A 17,946-nucleotide genomic window follows, 5' to 3' on the forward strand; every position below is an offset into this window, starting at 1 on the left:
TCCATTTCTCAGTGGCAATCATTTTAAGGGTTTTCCCAATTGGATACATGGAATTGATGTGAATGAATTAGTAGCTGTAATGAAAAACCTTATAAAAGTTTCCCATACTAAAAGCATAGCAAAGTGTAATAAAGCATAGTGAAAGCATGGTCAAGTATAGGTATGCATTGCAAATAACTGTGAGGTACAGTACAGCATGATAATACACATTGATTGGAATTCTTGGACCCGTTTTCTTACCTCAAGCCCCTTCACCAGCCTGTTAGCCAGTTCGATTGTCCTGTTGGTTCTGGTCACCTCATCCTGACAGCACACTTTCCCTGCAGTCGTCTTCTCAAACCGGGTAGTGAGTTTACGCAGATTAGCATCCAAATCCTACAAATATTTGCCCCCCCCCCCCCCAAAAAAAATACAGTATAGCTACAGTATAAATCTGAGCAAGCACAACAATCTGCCAATTAGCTAGCTATCTAAAGGAACGTCATACAGAAAACCATTCCAGCACTGATTACAGTCCATCTGGTCTCATTCTATTTTGGTTATGAAATAAAAGTGGGTTCAATTACATTGTGCTCAGGTTTTCAAAACAACATAACAGTGTTTGTATTATCAAGAGGCACATTTGGTGAACTGCAGATTTACTTTTTAATCATTTAATACTGAAGAAGAATTTCAAGTGCAGCCTTAATATATTGTGTACAAAGGGTGTTTTGGGAGTATGTTTGCACAAGCATCTAGATGGTGGCTTTGGAGTACCTACTGTATGAGATAATGGAGTATTGCAGTCTGATAGACCTTATTCATTACATTTTAACTTATGATTATTTATGGGTTTTTTTTTCAAATAAAATAAAGTTTCATAATCAAGGAACTGTTAGAAAAGTTTAATTGATAGAATACTGCATATGGAGGGTGAATCTTTTCTGTTTAATCATCTGTGTATTATAATAACTACATGACTATAATGAACACATTTAGTTCCTGACCATAGTGGTAGGTTTGACTGTGGTATACTTACAACTACAGTAGTTTCTTCCTGGTGGTCTCCAGCTTTCATGTTGCTGTATCCAAATCAGTATTTGTCTGTGACAAGGCTTGTCTCTTTGGTTTCACATTGCAGAACACCTACAAATACAAAAAAAAATTAAATGGCACACATCTCTAATCCCGGATGGGCCTTCACTTACACAGGAAATCATTTTAGCTTATCTCTAAGTCAGCATCTGAAGGTTAGTAAAAGTACAACATACTGTATACTTGGTTAAATGCCTCCTGTGCAATCATGGCATACATTATGTTGCAATTTAATTAACCTTTAAAAAACACAACTAAAAACATAATACAGTAGAGTATTCATAAAATGAGTACTGGTAGTAGCGCCCATTAATATTTACACCTTTATGTGACCCAGTAGGGTGGATGGTATTGGGCAATACCGGACAGCCCAGGCCCGACGCCGCAGGTGTTAACGAGACAAAAGACGCCGAATACATCAACCAAATCCACATGATCCTTAGTTACTTTTTTAAAAGCACATCACAAGAGAAAGGTGTGAAAGGGTTACTATGATTATTTACCTTTCCCATGAAGGTCTTTGCAGCTTTCCAGCTTCTGTCTTTGGGAACTTTACCTCTGGGAGCCATCAAAGCCATCGCTGCAGCAGAAACATTGGTTACTGCAATTGGGGGGTTTGGGAACATCTTCAGTTCTGTGAGGTTCACCTTGAAAGAATACAAGCAGAACCGAGTGCAGCAGCACAGATTAACAACTCCATTCCTAGCAGTACGTCACAAACTAACTCACTTAATAAACTAACTGGCAGTAACTGTGCATTGTGCTGCTGTCTTAATATATATATATTCTTTTTAAACACCTGTGTACATTTAACATCCCATCCATGTATTAGAATGTTATAGATTAGTACTTATGGTTTGAGATGCCTTACCTTGTTTAGGGTATTCAAGTAGCTGCCACTAGTGCTGGTTCAGCCTTACATAGGTAATCTTCAGTATTTTTGTTTTGCAGACACTTCAGCTTGGATTGCATTGAAAGGGGCACTTATTTGTTTGATGCTTAATACTGCTGTCTATATCAAATACTGAATGCCTAGCCCAAAGAGTAAACAGTCAGTCTGTGTCACTGCTGTGCTGTGCTGTCAATGAGAGCTTTTATGATGTTGTTTTACTGAAACTTTACTGGTTTTTGTTATTGCAGGATAATAGGATTTGGAATCCCAATGAAAGTCAATGGCAGAGGGATTCCACTAGTCATATATCATGTTAACTTGTGGGATTTTTATTACTGTTCTAATATATGACATTTTTGTAGACTTCTTTGTGCAAGATAACCTTCTCTGTATATGATCTGCAATCATTTTGTGATGATACTAATTTTATAAAAATGTGACTGCAGCTCCACTGCATTCATCACTCTTTTCAGGATTCATCTTACCTTCTGCTTCTCTGCATCGGCTATGGTCTTTTCATGGCTCACTTTCTCAGTCTACAGCCCGATCTCAGTAATTAAGGCTTCAGCTCTTTCGATTCAGCTCAACCTCTTGCGATGCAACTTTGGCCTTCGAGATCCTCAACCTTAGAGCTCAAGCATGTACAGTATGCCATAAACTGATAAACATTTCAATACAATTATATATTTTAATTGAACTAAAATAATCTAACAAGTTATTTAAAAACAAGGTTGACCCACAGGCAATTTAGAAGACTGAAGTTTGGAACCAATTTCTTAAAATCACGAATAAAATTCAGACAGTAATGTAACTGGAATGAATTAAACTAGTCAGCGGGTATTAGTGTTGTATAGTTCAAATGATAAAAAACGTTCAATAGTGTGAATTGAACAAAAGTGTCAAAGGTGATATTACATATTCAATATTACAATGATCAACGCAAAGGTCAGGTCAGACAATGTTTTATTGTGAAACTGCAGGCATTAATATCATTTAAACAACTTCAACCCACAATTGAATTATGGTTCATAGTTGATCAAAGAAGTCATTAATTCTAAAATGTGTTTAAACAAATGTTCTTACATTTTACATACTGCACTCTTCTGATAATAGCTCTGTGATGTGGTATATTATTGGGAAACAACCCCAGCTGCCACAAATCTTTATTGATTTATTTGTTAATGTTAACGATTATTATAATTCAAGGCCCGTTCAGTTAGTCAGAATCCTTCATTCATTTTAGTTGTGCCATACCTGTAACATGTGATACAATAAAACTGACAGATATTCTAAGACAGCCTACATTGTTTTGTGTGTTTGACTATTCTTTACTACTGTCAAGACTATTTTTGCCTATTTGTGCTGTATTCAATAAAATAATAACAAAAAACAATAAAATACCACCTGGGAATGTCTTTTGGTACAGTATGTTTTGCTTATTTTTACATTAATGTAAATTAAATAACAAAAAATAGGAATACATTTCCATGGATATCATAAACTGTAGCAATATTGAGATTTGTGCACAGTAACTGAGATTCTGTGGGCTTCAGTTTCTCTATCCCAATTGCAAGACACTCCATTTTTTGTGAAAGTTCTTGCCTTTTGCTCCCCAGCAGGTTTTTGTAGAGGGTGATTTGCTCGAGAAAGTTCTTGGGGGTGGTGTAATTGTACCGCTTCTCATTCTGCCGGTATTTTTCACTGGTCTCGTTGACACTGGTGTGAATGTAGGCCATGAAAAGACTAATGGATTCCTGGACGCTAGGCTGTAAAAATCAGGAGCGGAGCAGAGAAGCAGGATTAAGTAGAGTTTAACATGGGGAGCCGATGTGCTTTGAAATATTATCTTCATAAATTCTGAATTCATCTACAAGTTACGCCATTTTATTCGGATAGCCTCGACTCACTCAATCTGAAATGTAGGCATTGCAACCAGAAATGATTATACTTTGAAAACCACTGCTGAACAAAATGTATTTTATCCCTGACGTGTGGATTGTGAAACACAGCTGTGTTTACATTATCCTTGATGTCCTCCAAACTCCTTAAACTTTCCAAGTCGCAGTTCCCAGGTTGCTCATGATTATTCATTGTATGATGTTCATGTAGAAACAGTTTAATTAATCACAAGCTGTTGAAAATCAATTAATACAAAATAAACAAGCTACAGAAACATGTACATAAGTGGCATAAAATGCTGCCAATAAAAGGTTCAAAATAAGAAAAAAATATTTGGGAATAATGTTTAACCCTGCACATTAAGTATACGTGTATGTATACAGATAAAAAATATAGCAGATTTAAAACATGCTACTGGTAGTTATAATTGTTTGAATTTTCACCACTGTAATTAAAATACCTGCAAACGTGGTTTGAAAACCTGCACCCAAGCCAAGTAAAACAATCTCAGGATCACAATACAAGCCCATTATCTCAAGGGAGGGATTCATATGGAAATCATTATACTTGCTAAGTGGGTTGGTGACACAGCAGCAGTGTTGGAATTTCAAGTGCAGAAGATACTTTGTTGGTACAGTAATTACAGCACCATGGCCTTTTGACTGTTTTTTCTTCTTCTTTTACTTTCTGTCAGAAAGGCTGCAACTGGCCTGAAAAGGCCCATCTCAAAGTGATAAAATAACTATTGTCATCCTGCTTAACAAAATGACACAGCAGGGAGGAGGCACAGTGGTCCAGAGAGCAGCTGCCTGTAATTCTCTGTGCTTTCAAGCCATTCTGTGAGCCCTTTGAAGAGGGGTCTCTCCTTCACTCGCAATGTGTCACTACTCTTATGAGAAGGTCAACAGTGACAGCACTTCCTGACTTTAACAGCTGCGGCTTTGAAAGGGTCAGCCCGAGATTACTAATTACAGTAATTTCATTAGCATGAATGATTTCTGCTCAAGGCTCATCTTATTGTGCTTACAAAAACATGTAAAATAACACAATGTGAGTCATTGGGCTGCGAGTCGCACATACCTAATGATCAATTTTTTTCTCATGATGCAGAACTAATTATGAAAAATCCATTGAAATTTAAAACGATTCTTTTTGAAAAACAAAACTATCTTAATTAAAATTTAGTTTGACAGTCAAGACATTTTAATAGGAGCAACATAGTATTTGCTTTTTATAAAGGTAGGGGGCTTGATGGTTTCTTTCTTGTCATATGTCAAAATACACATATTACAGACGTCGCCAGTCGTAACATGTTAACCTCTTTATATTCTTGATCAATTTGTATCATTTGGAACAGTGATATTATTACTGTTTCTACCTTGTGAAGCACACAAAGATGCCAAGTGACAAAATCCTAACTACATTATCTGTCTCTTGATAAACCCAAATTAAAATCACCCTGTTGTGATTTTTATGTTGTGAGTGACAGCAAGGCAGCACAAACCTCAATCCCCTGAATCTCCTCAATGAGCCTCCTGTTGACACTGCAGGGCCTCCTGCGGCCACTCATGACACCAGTCAATAGCTGTGCAGTTAACTATGGCAGGGAACTTCCGGGCTCTGATGTGCAGGGTGGAGCCGACTGGGGAGAAACACAAGACAACCTGCGGCACAGAGAGCATGCGAGAGCGAGAGAGCGAGATTACCAACACTGCTGGGATACACAGGCTGTGATCAAAGTAACAGGAAGCATGAAGCAGGAGGGGTTTCCTCTTCTGATTTTCAATTCACAGGAACCGCTGGCAAGTGTATTTAAAAGAAGCATCTAAATGCGCAAAAAAGAGGTGCCGTGGCTGTGAAAAGCTTAATAGTGTCGATTAAACAAATGCTCTTTTCCAGTAGTAACTGTTTTAATTAATCCTGCTTTGAAACTGTAACTACATTGGCTGGCCAAAAAAACATGTGTGACATGCAATGGGTACCTCCCAATGCACTGTTTGGGTGGAAATGTGTGTTTGCCCAGTGATGAAGGTTTCTGTGATTTGAGCTACTACATTACATCTGTTACTTGAAGCAATAGGTTGCACACATCTGCAGCCTTCATCCATCATGACCTGCTTGGACAAGTTGGTCAATGCAGCTTATGCATGAGGAACGCGCCTGTTGCACAGGAACCCACTATCATGTCTCTTGTGAAGTCACTGTCATTAGTTGCACACAACTCTCAGATAGCTATTATAGCTCTATTGGATGACATGTCATTTGTGCACATACATTTGCATACATTGGGGTCCAGGGATTTTCACAGACTTGCACAGAGTTTGTAACCCTGGTCCAGCCAATGAATATTGTACATTCTGTACTGTGCTGAGGCTCTTAAAGTACAGTTTAGCAAGTCTTATATACATAATTTTGGAGAGAATGCCAAAAAATGTGAAAGAGGTTTTCAAAATAAATATGAACAACTAATTACACATTTTAACAACAACCCGATGGTGGCACAAAAGATTCCGTTCAGTTTTTTTTTTTTTAGTTGTGCACACGTCAGATTTTAATCATTAGTATGGATTAGCAGCATTCTGTTCTTGAAAATGCTCCTAAAATATAACTGTTGTGATGAATATGAATGAGCTGTGATCTCAGGCCTGCAGTAGAAAAGATGTGGGAACCGCACAGATCTGTTGTTTAAAATGCGTACATGACTTCCAGTTAAAAGAAAATGTGCCCTACACAACAAAAGCTTAATTCTAAAGCAGCACCACTTTCCTAATTAAGAGTGCAGGATGACACTGCCGGAAAAGCAAATGCTGTGAAGGTCAGGCACAGTGCCAACAACGACAGCTCTGAGCATCTCAACCCCCTCCTCCTGCCACATCATCATTACATCCTTACCCTCCACTCTCCCTGTCCTTTTCAGAGCTGTGTGCTGAGAAGATAAATACATTGTCCATTAGGGACAATTGACAGTGTGCTTTTGTAATGTGGATTGCTCCCCACTAGGAACTACTGAAACCATCAGGCCTCATTTCACTTTTAATCTAAATAGCTTCTGACAAAAACGACTTGCATTATTACCAAAACAAATGTCATGTATGATCTGAATAAATTGTTTTACATAAATAAAAAAAAGAGGTATTATTTATTTGATGTTTACTTTGTGAAAAATAAATTCCATGAAATAGAGCGCAGAATGAACAATTTATTATTTATCCAACAGGGGGCCCTGAAGGCTAAAAAGTCAGCCAGCACTGCTAGCAGAGAGCTAAAGACACAGGCATCCATCCTCATTGCAATGTAAAATGATCTTCAACAGTCTGGTATATTTTCCGGATGTGCAGATTTGAAAAGTAATCTGACAGCAAAAAGCTGCCAAAAACATTGTTGGCTCCCTCACAAATGCCAGATGATGCAGTGTTAGTTAACAATGTAAGTCTATGGAGAGAGAGCTAACACTTTTAAACAAATGTTGATCTGAATCTCACCTTCAGCTGCTGCTGTGGCTGGTCTATAAAGAACTTGCAGCAGTCCTCCCTGCTGTCGAGCAAACCAAGCCCTTGGACCTCATTCCTCATTCCAGTGATGATGCCGTCTGCTTCTTCATCGCTGAACAACTCTGGGATCTCGCCTGCAGAAAAAGGGAGGAATGTTTAATAGGAAATGGCATTAGTTCAAAGGACTGTGCAACAATATGTCTAACCAGCTACTGTATATCCAATACCATAATGTTCTGTATATCCTCTCAGTTTTACATTTTTAACTATAAAATATAAAAAGTCAATTGTTTGAGTAAAAAGTACATTTGATGTACATTGAAAAGGTACATTTATACAAAATATAAGAGTAAAAATGGTGCATCCCACAAAATCTGCAATCCCCATTAGATGTTTTTTTCAAATGTCCACAACAGGAGCACAATCAACCTGTCAAATGATAAAATGAAGGACAATGGACTTCTCCAGATACACACTGACTTAAACCAGATTCTCATTCATACAGGATCCTTTTAGACGAGGACACTGGTTAAGTTTCAGAGCTTGAACATAAGAACATAAGAAAATTTACAAACGAGAGGAGGCCATTCGGCCCATCTTGCTCGTTTGGTTCTCATCAAGCCGCTTCTTGAAGGATCCCAGGGTGTCAGCTTCAACAACATTACTGGGGAGTTGATTCCAGACTCTCGCAATTCTCTGTGTAAAAAAGTGCCTCCTATTTTCTGTTCTGAATGCCCCTTTATCTAATCTCCATTTGTGATCCCTGGTCCTTGTTTCTTTTTCAGGTCGAAAAAGTCCCTTGGGTCGACATTGTCAATACCTTTTAGAATTCTGAATGCTTAATTCAGATCGCCGCATAGTCTTTTTTGTTCAAGACTGAATAGATTCAATTCTTTTAGCCTGTCTGCATATGACATGCCTTTTAAACCTGTAATAATTCTGGTCGCTCTTCTTTGCACTCTTTCTAAAGCAGCAATATCCTCTTTGTAGCGAGGTGACCAGAACTGAACACAATATTCTAGATGAGGTCTTACTAATGCATTGTAAAGTTTTAACATTACTTCCCTTGATTTAAATTCAACACTTTTCACTTTATATCCAAGCATCTTGTTGGCCTTTTTTATAGCTTTCCCACATTGTCTAGATGAAGACATTTCTGAGTCAACATAAACTCCTAGGTCTTTTTCATAGATTCCTTCTTCAATTTCAGTATCTCCCATATGATATTTATAATGCATATTTGTATTGCCTGCATGCAGTACCTTACACTTTTCTCTATTAAATGTCATTTGCCATGTGTCTGCCCAGTTCTGAATGCTGTCTATATCATTTTGAATGACCTTTGCTGCTGCAACAGTGTCAGTCACATAACTTCCAACATCCTCTGAAAAACACTTTTTGTGACTCATTATTTATACCTTTCCATGTACATTAGCCTGCACAACAGATAACATTTCCCATTTCCACCTGGATAACTGGAAGCACCAGCATTTTCTGATTTAGATGCATCTGTTTCACTTAAGTTCCTTATTGTTCAATAGTTTTACTACATCCTTCTACTGCCAAGTATTTTTGGCAATGATTAAACATTGCCCTTGATCACTTTCCTCCAGTCAAGAATTCATTTTTCTCTCTGTACATCTCACTCTGCAAGCATGACAGGAGACGTCCACCTTACCTTAGACCTTTCTGATCTCAACAAAAGCAATACCGTAGGGATGCAACCTCTGAATGCAGTTACCGTACAACTGTAAAGATTCCACACTAAAAACAAAATAAGAATCATCTATAAGGGGCTGTTTTACAGACCAGTTGTAACATACTACCTAGGTCCCAAGGGAGACAGGCCAGGGCTCTTTAAAGAGATCTAGTGGAGGACTCAACTGATGCCAACAGGTTGTTAATTAGCACAAGGAAGCGCTCATCTGGGACTTGGGCATCTGTCAGCAGAAACACAGTGGGCATATTCTTGGCTCCAGTCTAGATGTACAAATTGGCCAGATCCACCTGATGAGACAGGAGCTCATATTTCAAGGCTCATAAGTGTTAGCGAAGAAATGAAAAAAACACATTTACTAATAATTTAAATTAGCAAGCACAACTTATGGTGAATATAAACAATTAGACTGATTTGATGATCAGTTCCCATGTTCCAGTCTTCTTTGGTTGGTACCATGTTAAAATGTTATTATATTTTACTTTGGCAATTAAGTAGCACAGACTGTTGAGGCTTTTTTTGGGTCTTTTTGGTCTTTGTTGTGCTTTTTTCTGAACTAGACTGTTGTTGGCACTTTATAGAAGTACAGGATTTGCAAGATTAAGCAATTAGCGAAATGTATTCTTCCACTCTCAAATGGGACCTGGCTGTTAGCATTCAGTAATAGAGTAAACTAGATAGGATGAGATCTATATCTAGTGAAAAGCCAAGAAACTACTGATTTGATTAACTTTGTCTAAACTGAAATACAATCAATATTAATGAATTGGAACGGAACAGTTTTATTCATCCAAGATCCAAAGCTGTCTCCATAATTTAAATATTCAGGATGTCATCAATATTCAGACTGTTAGTTAAGATGCTACAGAGTTGGTCACTAAAATAGGAATACCTGCCAATAGGATGTAGGACCATGGGCAACCAGCACAGCGCTGCACAATGTTTGAATTGTCCTGTTGGGATTCACTAATAATCCACAATTATTGCTGCCTGGAATTTTTTTGGAGTGGTAATCTACAGCAAGGTTCTCCAGAATGATCCATGCATTCATCACTTTCTCACAGAATAGGAGCACTTTCTGCCATCTTGGATACAGATACCTGGCAACCAAGCGCCTACTACTAGTTCACTATGACTCTGCTTTAGATCTTCAGTCTTGGCCGTGATGACTTGCAACTGATATTGATATTGCAAATCCCTCATTTTTGCCCAGCCCCTTGTATAAAAAAGCTTAGGAAACAGATTTGAATTAAATTCAAGTACACAATACCCGCAGGTCCTGGATCCCATATCCTTTCCTCAGCGTGACCTGGAAAACATCTAGAGAGCTGATGTACGCTGCCAGTCTTGACAGGCTCTGCTTCCCACTGCCTCCCATTCGCATGAGCAAGGCGTAGTCCATACAGTTAAAAAATGCACACATACACAAGCTGCATGGCATCTTCAAAGAGCACTAGGTTTATTGCAGCATTGAGTTCACTGTAGCTGTCGAGAGTTTCCACCAAAATTCTCTTCAGAGTCTCCCATTCCTTAACTGGCATGTTCCGGGGATCTCCAACCCCATTGGCAAAATGGCAATAAATCAGAGGCCTCTGCAGTAGAATGTGATCCCCCACACCCTTTGGAAGAAAGACGCACATAGAAACACATATTAAACAAAGCTTAGATCCTGCTCTATTAAACCATCCTTACCCTCTGGCATTACAGCAATAAATCAAAGGGTGCCAGAGTTAAATAAGATATACCATAAACTTCAGAACCGAAAGGATAAAACAACATAAAACAAGGCTTCCCCCCAACATTGGAGTTGCACACTTAAACCAACAGATTAACTGATATTGTGTAATGTTAAAGTGGAGAAGAAGGATGGCAGTCCACCATTCTTTAGCTTGCCCACCTTTAAACTATGACAAATACAGTAAGTAAATCAATCATTGAATGAAACCCTACCAGTGCTTTCAGTCCATGTGTTGTCGAATGACAGTGCGAGTTTGAACTGTTCTGTAGGTGTCTACAGCAGGCATATTCAACAAAGTCATCATTCCAAAATGAATTCCAAAACATACTACAAAAGAAAGAAAACAACTTGTAGTACCAACTTCAAAAACGCGTTCTGTTATTTATTTATGTTATTTATTTATTTACTTATGCTGTAGCAGCTATATTTAAACAACATACTGCAAAGCCATAAATATTTGCGACCAAAATATTTGGCGAATCACACCCATAAAACCTATTTTGCTCCAGAAATATTGGCGACCTGTTCCACTGGTAGTAGTATATTACTTCATTATATGTACAGCACTAAGATATTCATGGCAAAAATGTTTGGCTTTACAGTATATAAAGTAATATTTACTATCCAACCTTGCCTCTCTTATTATTTTGACTGGCTCATTAAATATGTACTGCAGACTCAGCTAATAGTGGAAAATGAAATGCCCCTCAGGTAGACTGTTGTTACCTCCAGGGTGGAAGGCCTCAGCCTGCGGCTTTGGGCATTATATATAGTCCCCTGTCCGTAACAATAATGTTCCACTATTGCCCTCTTCTCCAGTCCACACACACACACACACACACACACACACACACACACACACACACACACACACACATAAGTGGTTGCGGTGTAAAATCAGTAAATCTGTTGATTAACGGGTGTGTAGATTTACCAGCTCAGCGGTACACATATATAAAATAACTAAGGAGGTGGTAGTTAATGCTACGGTAGATAATGCTATAGCATTGAATTCAGAAATAAAGTAATGTCAGGGAGCTTAATGGCGAAAAAAAGACTTCTGGAAGATCTTTACATACTTATTATTATTTGATTAATCTTTTTAAATTTCACTGCATCCCTTCTTGCAATATTATTATTATTATTATTATTATTATTATTATTATTATTATTATTATTATTATTATTATTATTAGTAGTAGTAGTAGTAGTAGTAGCAGTAGTAGTAATAATAATAATAATAATAATAATAATAATAATAATAATAATAATAATAATAATAATTTATGTATTAACCAGAGACCATCTATTAATGTTTTGTCCTATATCATGATTAGAGACAAACAGACTCTTACGATTTTATCCCCTTTGTCTTTCACTTTATGTACAAAAAAAAAAAAGCACTTTCACAATTTTATTTTAAATCAAAATGTGCCATAGGGCAAACATTAGGTAAGGTAATAGTGCCATCTCTTCAGTAAAACTCATGCCTCTACCAAGTGTGATTTAGTATTATTAAATTTAACTGATTTAGAAAAAAGCATAACCTAAGTGCACGCAGGTTTTGCATTTTAGTGAGAATCATTTTGCTATGTCATTTTGCTGCCAAAACATTATTTTCTATTGTCTATTGTTGCAGACAGCGATCATGGATGTAATTTAAAGAGATTGTTTAATACCATCTCCTTAGCTATTTTATACATTGACCGCTGAGCCGGTTATTTTATAATATGTGGTTAAGCATACGGTTGTTTACATATGGTCTTTATATTGATAGAACTCTAGTTTGATATAACATTATAGCTTTTTTGTTTGTTACATACCTGATCTTGGTAGACAGCTCCACCACAAGTCCAAATGCAGGCGAAGGAGAAATAAATCTCATGCAGCTCTCGAAGGGAGACAGGGAGCACATTCTCTGTGGTTAAGAGACAGCCAGCAAGGAGCAAAGAGTCTGTTTCGTTTACTTAAAGAACAACAATACAAGTTTAGTCACTCACTAACATGACTATAAATTGTAAAAGTATGAATTAGTGTTTACTTTTTTTTCCTGGCTTTTAACTATAACACGTTAACAGCTACATGATTTTATACCTGCACCATGCTGTTTTCAGGAATAGGGGTGATGGTCTTAATGGTTGACCTCAGTAGCTCCAGACAGTGAGGAACATACTTGTCAAACAGGATCGTTAGATTGACCTTTTCTGCCTGCTGACTCCTTGTGTCAATCCATATAGCTACATACCTCTGGGACAATAGATAAAATAAAATAAAAAAGTTATCATACCAACCTGACCACAAATCATAAATTATAAGGTATATATCGAACACCTGTTTACCCTGGAAGTAAAGCTTTTGGCAGTGATTTTATTTAATTGCATGTTATTTTCCATAGCGAACACATTTTTTTATCATTAGAGTGCAGCATGACCTTTGGCTCACCCTTATAGCACAAGCAAAACCTTCTTAAACACCAGATAACCCAATAATAATCATTATTATTATTATTATTATTATTATTTATTTATTTATTTATTAGCAGACACCCTTACCCAGGGCAGTCATATACAAAAAATACATATCAAGAATTACAGTATAACACATTGGTATTGGTTATTGCACTATGAATACCATAAAGAACGGCTGCATTTCCCCTTGTTGTCATCCATGACAGGGGTAAGTAACTCAATCCACATAGGATAATATCTCCATCTAGTACAATCCACTTTGGCCCACCACATGTGAAATTTGCCTGCTCTCGCATGTACTATACGGTTTTTAAAAACGAGAATATAAACATGGTTAATGATAAAGTACTGTGATTCAAGGTTAAAAAAAAAAAAAAAGTGTCTACTTTCGTAGTAAAACTTTGTTTTTAGTACTGAAGTATCTTTATCTTATACTTGCCATCTTTCCACTCCCTTGTAGCTGGATGTATAACCCTGATCAGCTAATCTGTAAAGACAGCTTTTGGACTGAGGTCATTCCAGATAGGTTTTCTTTTCAGATTCGTGTAAGTCTTTTTAAGGGTTTTTAAAATGTGAAGGGAGAAAAGAAAGAAGTGTTATTTGCTTACTAAAGTAAAATCCTTTTTATTATGTCTTGTAAAATAAGTAACTAAGCAAAAATATAAAGATATACCTCTTGCTTGGCGGTTTTATAGGCAGATAATGTTGAATCATTAATTTTTTTTATGTATTTATTTATTTTCTAAGGGAGAACTTAAATATGGAATGTTTTGCAAACCACCACACACAATAATTAAAGTACACAGTGCTAATAAAACAATTCCAGTATATCTTACCAAGTATATACTGCTGTTATTTGGTTGGTTTCAGATTTTATTAAATAAAAAGTGCACATATTATGGCAAAGGTGAATTTGATTTTGAATGGTAATATAGTTGAAGCTGTTGGAGAAGAATATTTGTCAAACACTCCTTGCAGATACTTCAATGCTGTACTTCTGGACGGCTAAAGAAATCCGTCCTCTTTATCTTAAAAGGCATTCTTGACATTTTATAATAGCAACTAATGACATTTGACAGCCTTTGATAAATCAACAAACCTTCCACTGGCTCTATAGTTGCCAGAAAAGATGGATCAATGGGACCTTTAGCTGTTATATACCTGTAAAAATATTCACTTTAAAGGGGTGGTAATTGTAGTTAATGCAGGTTTTTTTTTGCTTTTTGTTTGACCTCAATGACAAGCCTTCAAGACAGAAAGTCGATTTCCCAGTGTCCTTATGCAGTTCTGCTTGTGCTATGAGCCAGATGCGAGATGACAGGACTGCAATTCTTCAGAGCGATATTGTGACAGGAGTGTGATAGATCTCTTACTTTGAGGATAAGAAGTCCTCTGGCTGCAGACAGAGATCCAGAGTGGACTGCCTCACCATCTGTTCAAACTCCATGTCCCTCTTCCTCAGGACATTAAGGGCTGGGAAGAGATCCCCAAACAGCCCCATGAAGATGGGGACATCATCTGTAACTATCGTTGGAAGGTTAAAGTCTCTTAGAGCACGCATCAACACCTTCAGAAAATGAACCATCAAAAGGTGAAATTTTCCCTGTGAGATCCAACTGGCCACTTTGTTGTACTATGTGCTCAGTTAAAATATCAACCAAAGAAACTGCTCTTACACAATTTTGGCACTGGTGGCACTGTGGGCAGATCTCTAACAGTGTTTGAGGACCATTTCGGGAGTCTAATCAAAACAGTCATAAAGAAAAATACATACAATATCAAATATGTGTTCATAATATTTTTCCTAGATTAAAACTAGGAAATGTTGCTGCTGTCTGCTATATTAAGAATATAGGTGAAGATGACGTTGCTACAAGTCAGCACAGACTGCTGACATTTTTTTGCTCAACTCAAAGATTATGCGGATCCTACTATCAAAGAATTAGCAAGCTTGAAGAATTCAGCAAACCACAAAAGACCTAACAGTTGTGGATAAACAATAAATACACTTGAACAAAAGTTATTGTATTTCTTGCTCTTATTGTATTACTTGTATTGTAACACTTGAAATGTATTTGCTTACGATTGTAAGTCGCCCTGGATAAGGGCGTCTGCTAAGAAAATAAATAATAATAATAATAAATACACATACGAATTAGACTTGAGTGGATCTGAAGTGGATGCTCAACATTGATGTGTGTTTGTACAGTCATTTCATTATTTCAGATTTAAAAATGCTTTGATAATGCCTGAACAGAATCTAAGCATTATTATACTTTCAACATAGCCGACCCCATTTGAGATCTTGTTGGGTGCCGATTATAGGAGGCATAATTCCACACCCTGAATGTTTTGGGTAATTTCTGCTGCTTGAAGCAGCCAGGACATTATAAGATCACCCCCTGTTCTTCTAATCTGCTCTTGTCTCCTCTTTTCAGGGATCCTGCAACAACCAGGACTGACTTCACCGCACAGAGACCTCAGTCATAATAACCCTGTTTGACACATTACAATTATCATCAAAACTACTATGGGATATTTACTGCACATCTCAATCCTAGACAACAAGTCTAACTTGTTATTTACTAAGTACTGAATATATTGGATTTCCTCTCTTACAAAACATTTCATTTTGATAAGTGGTTCTCTAGATACTGTATTAATCTATAAAGTGTGACACATACAGACGTGTGTGTGTGTGTCATATATATATATATATATATATATATATATATATATATATATATATATATACAGTGCCTTGCATAAGTATTCACCCCCCTTGGACTTTTCCACATTTTGTAGTGTTACAACCTGGTATTAAAATGGATTTAATTAGGATTTTTTGTCACTGATCTACACAAAATAGTCCATAATGTCAAAGTGGGGAAAAAAATCTACATATTTTTCAAAATTATTTACAAATAAAAAACTGAAAAGTCTTGATTGCATAAGTATTCACCCCCTTTGCTGTGACACCCCTAAATAAGCTCTGGTGCAACCAATTGCCTTCAGAAGTCACATAATTAGTTGAATGGAATCCACCGGTGTGCAATTAAAGTGTCACATGATCTCAGATTAAATACACCTGTTTCTGGAAGGCCCTAGAGTTTGTTAGAGAGCATATCTAAACAAACAGCATCATGAAAACCAAGGAGCTATCAAAACAAGTCTGGGATAAAGTTCTGGAGAAGCACCAATCAGGGTTGGGTTATAAAAAAATATCCCAAACTCTGAACATCCCCGGAGCACCGTTAAATCCATTATTAAAAAATGGAAAGAATATGGCACAACCGCGACTCTGCCTAGAGAAGGCCGTCCACCAAACTCAGTGACCAGGTAAGGAGGGCATTAGTTAGAGAAGCAACCAAGAGGCCAATGGTAACTCTGAAGGAGCTGGAGAGATCCACAGCTGAGATGGGAGAAACCGTCCATGGGACAACTGTAACCCGGACGCTCCACAAAACTGGGCTTTATGGAAGAGTGGCGAGAAGAAAGCCATTGCTGAAAAAAACCCATATCAAATCCCGTTTGGATTTTGCCAAAAGGCATGTGGGAGACACAGCAAACATGTGGAAAAAGGTTCTCTGGTCTGATGAGACCAAAATTGAACTTTTTGGCCTTAGCGCAAAACGCTATGTGTGGCGCAAAGTCAACACTGCTCATCACCCTGAGAACACCATCCCCACGGTGAAGCATGGTGGTGGCAGCATCATGTTATGGGGATGCTTTTCATCGGCAGGGACTTGGAAACTGGTCAGGATTGAGGGCAAGATGGATGGAGCCAAATACAGGGAAATTCTAGAGGAAAACCTGTTTCAGTCTGCCAGAGACCTGGGACTGGGTCAGAGGTTCACCTTCCAGCAGGACAATGACCCTAAACACACAGGCTACACTGGAGTGGTTTAAAAACAAGAACCTGAATGTCTCAGAATGGCCCAGTCAAAGCCCAGACCTCAATCCGATTGAGAATCTGTGGTAAGACTTGAAAATTGCTGGTCACCAACGGTCCCCATCCAACTTGACAGAGCTTGAGCAATTTTGCCAAGAAGAATGAGCAACAATTGCAGGATCCAGATGTGCAAAGCTGGTAGAAACTTACCCAAAAAGACTCACAGCTGTAATTGCTGCCAAAGGTGCTTCTACCAAGTATTGACCCAGGGGGGTGAATACTTATGCAACCAACAAATGTCTTTTTTTTTGGTTTAATTAACTTTTGTGTCACAATAAAAAATATTTTGCACCTTCAAAGTGTTAAGTATGTTGTGTAAATCAAATGGTAAAAATCCCAATTAAATCCATTTTAATTCCAGGTTGTAACACTACAAAATGTGGAAAAGTCCAAGGGGGGGTGAATACTTATGCAAGGCACTGTATATATATATATTTAAACCAGGCTGTCTGAAGAAGACGGAAGCCAAAACATTGTAGCTAATTATTAAAATAGTGTGTTTTCAGTTGATCAGTTACTTTTCTTTTTCATTAAGCATTTCTAGTGATTGATGAGTAGGATCCTGTTTGATCCTGATTCTCCTTTGACATAGAACTGTATGATGTTTTTGAATTTTTTTCTCTCTCATATATATATTATATATATATACATATATATATATATATATATATATATATATATATATATATATATATATATATATAATCATACAAAG

General features: G+C 37.3%; 1 pseudogene; it reads right to left on the minus strand.

The window, feature by feature from the left end:
* Positions 1 to 17,946, minus strand: part of LOC117435798 (dynein axonemal heavy chain 11-like) — a 52,601-nt pseudogene that overhangs the window by 20,968 nt on the left and 13,687 nt on the right.

The sequence above is a fragment of the Acipenser ruthenus genome, chromosome 3 (genome assembly GCF_902713425.1).
Source record: "Acipenser ruthenus chromosome 3, fAciRut3.2 maternal haplotype, whole genome shotgun sequence".
NCBI lineage: Eukaryota > Metazoa > Chordata > Actinopteri > Acipenseriformes > Acipenseridae > Acipenser > Acipenser ruthenus.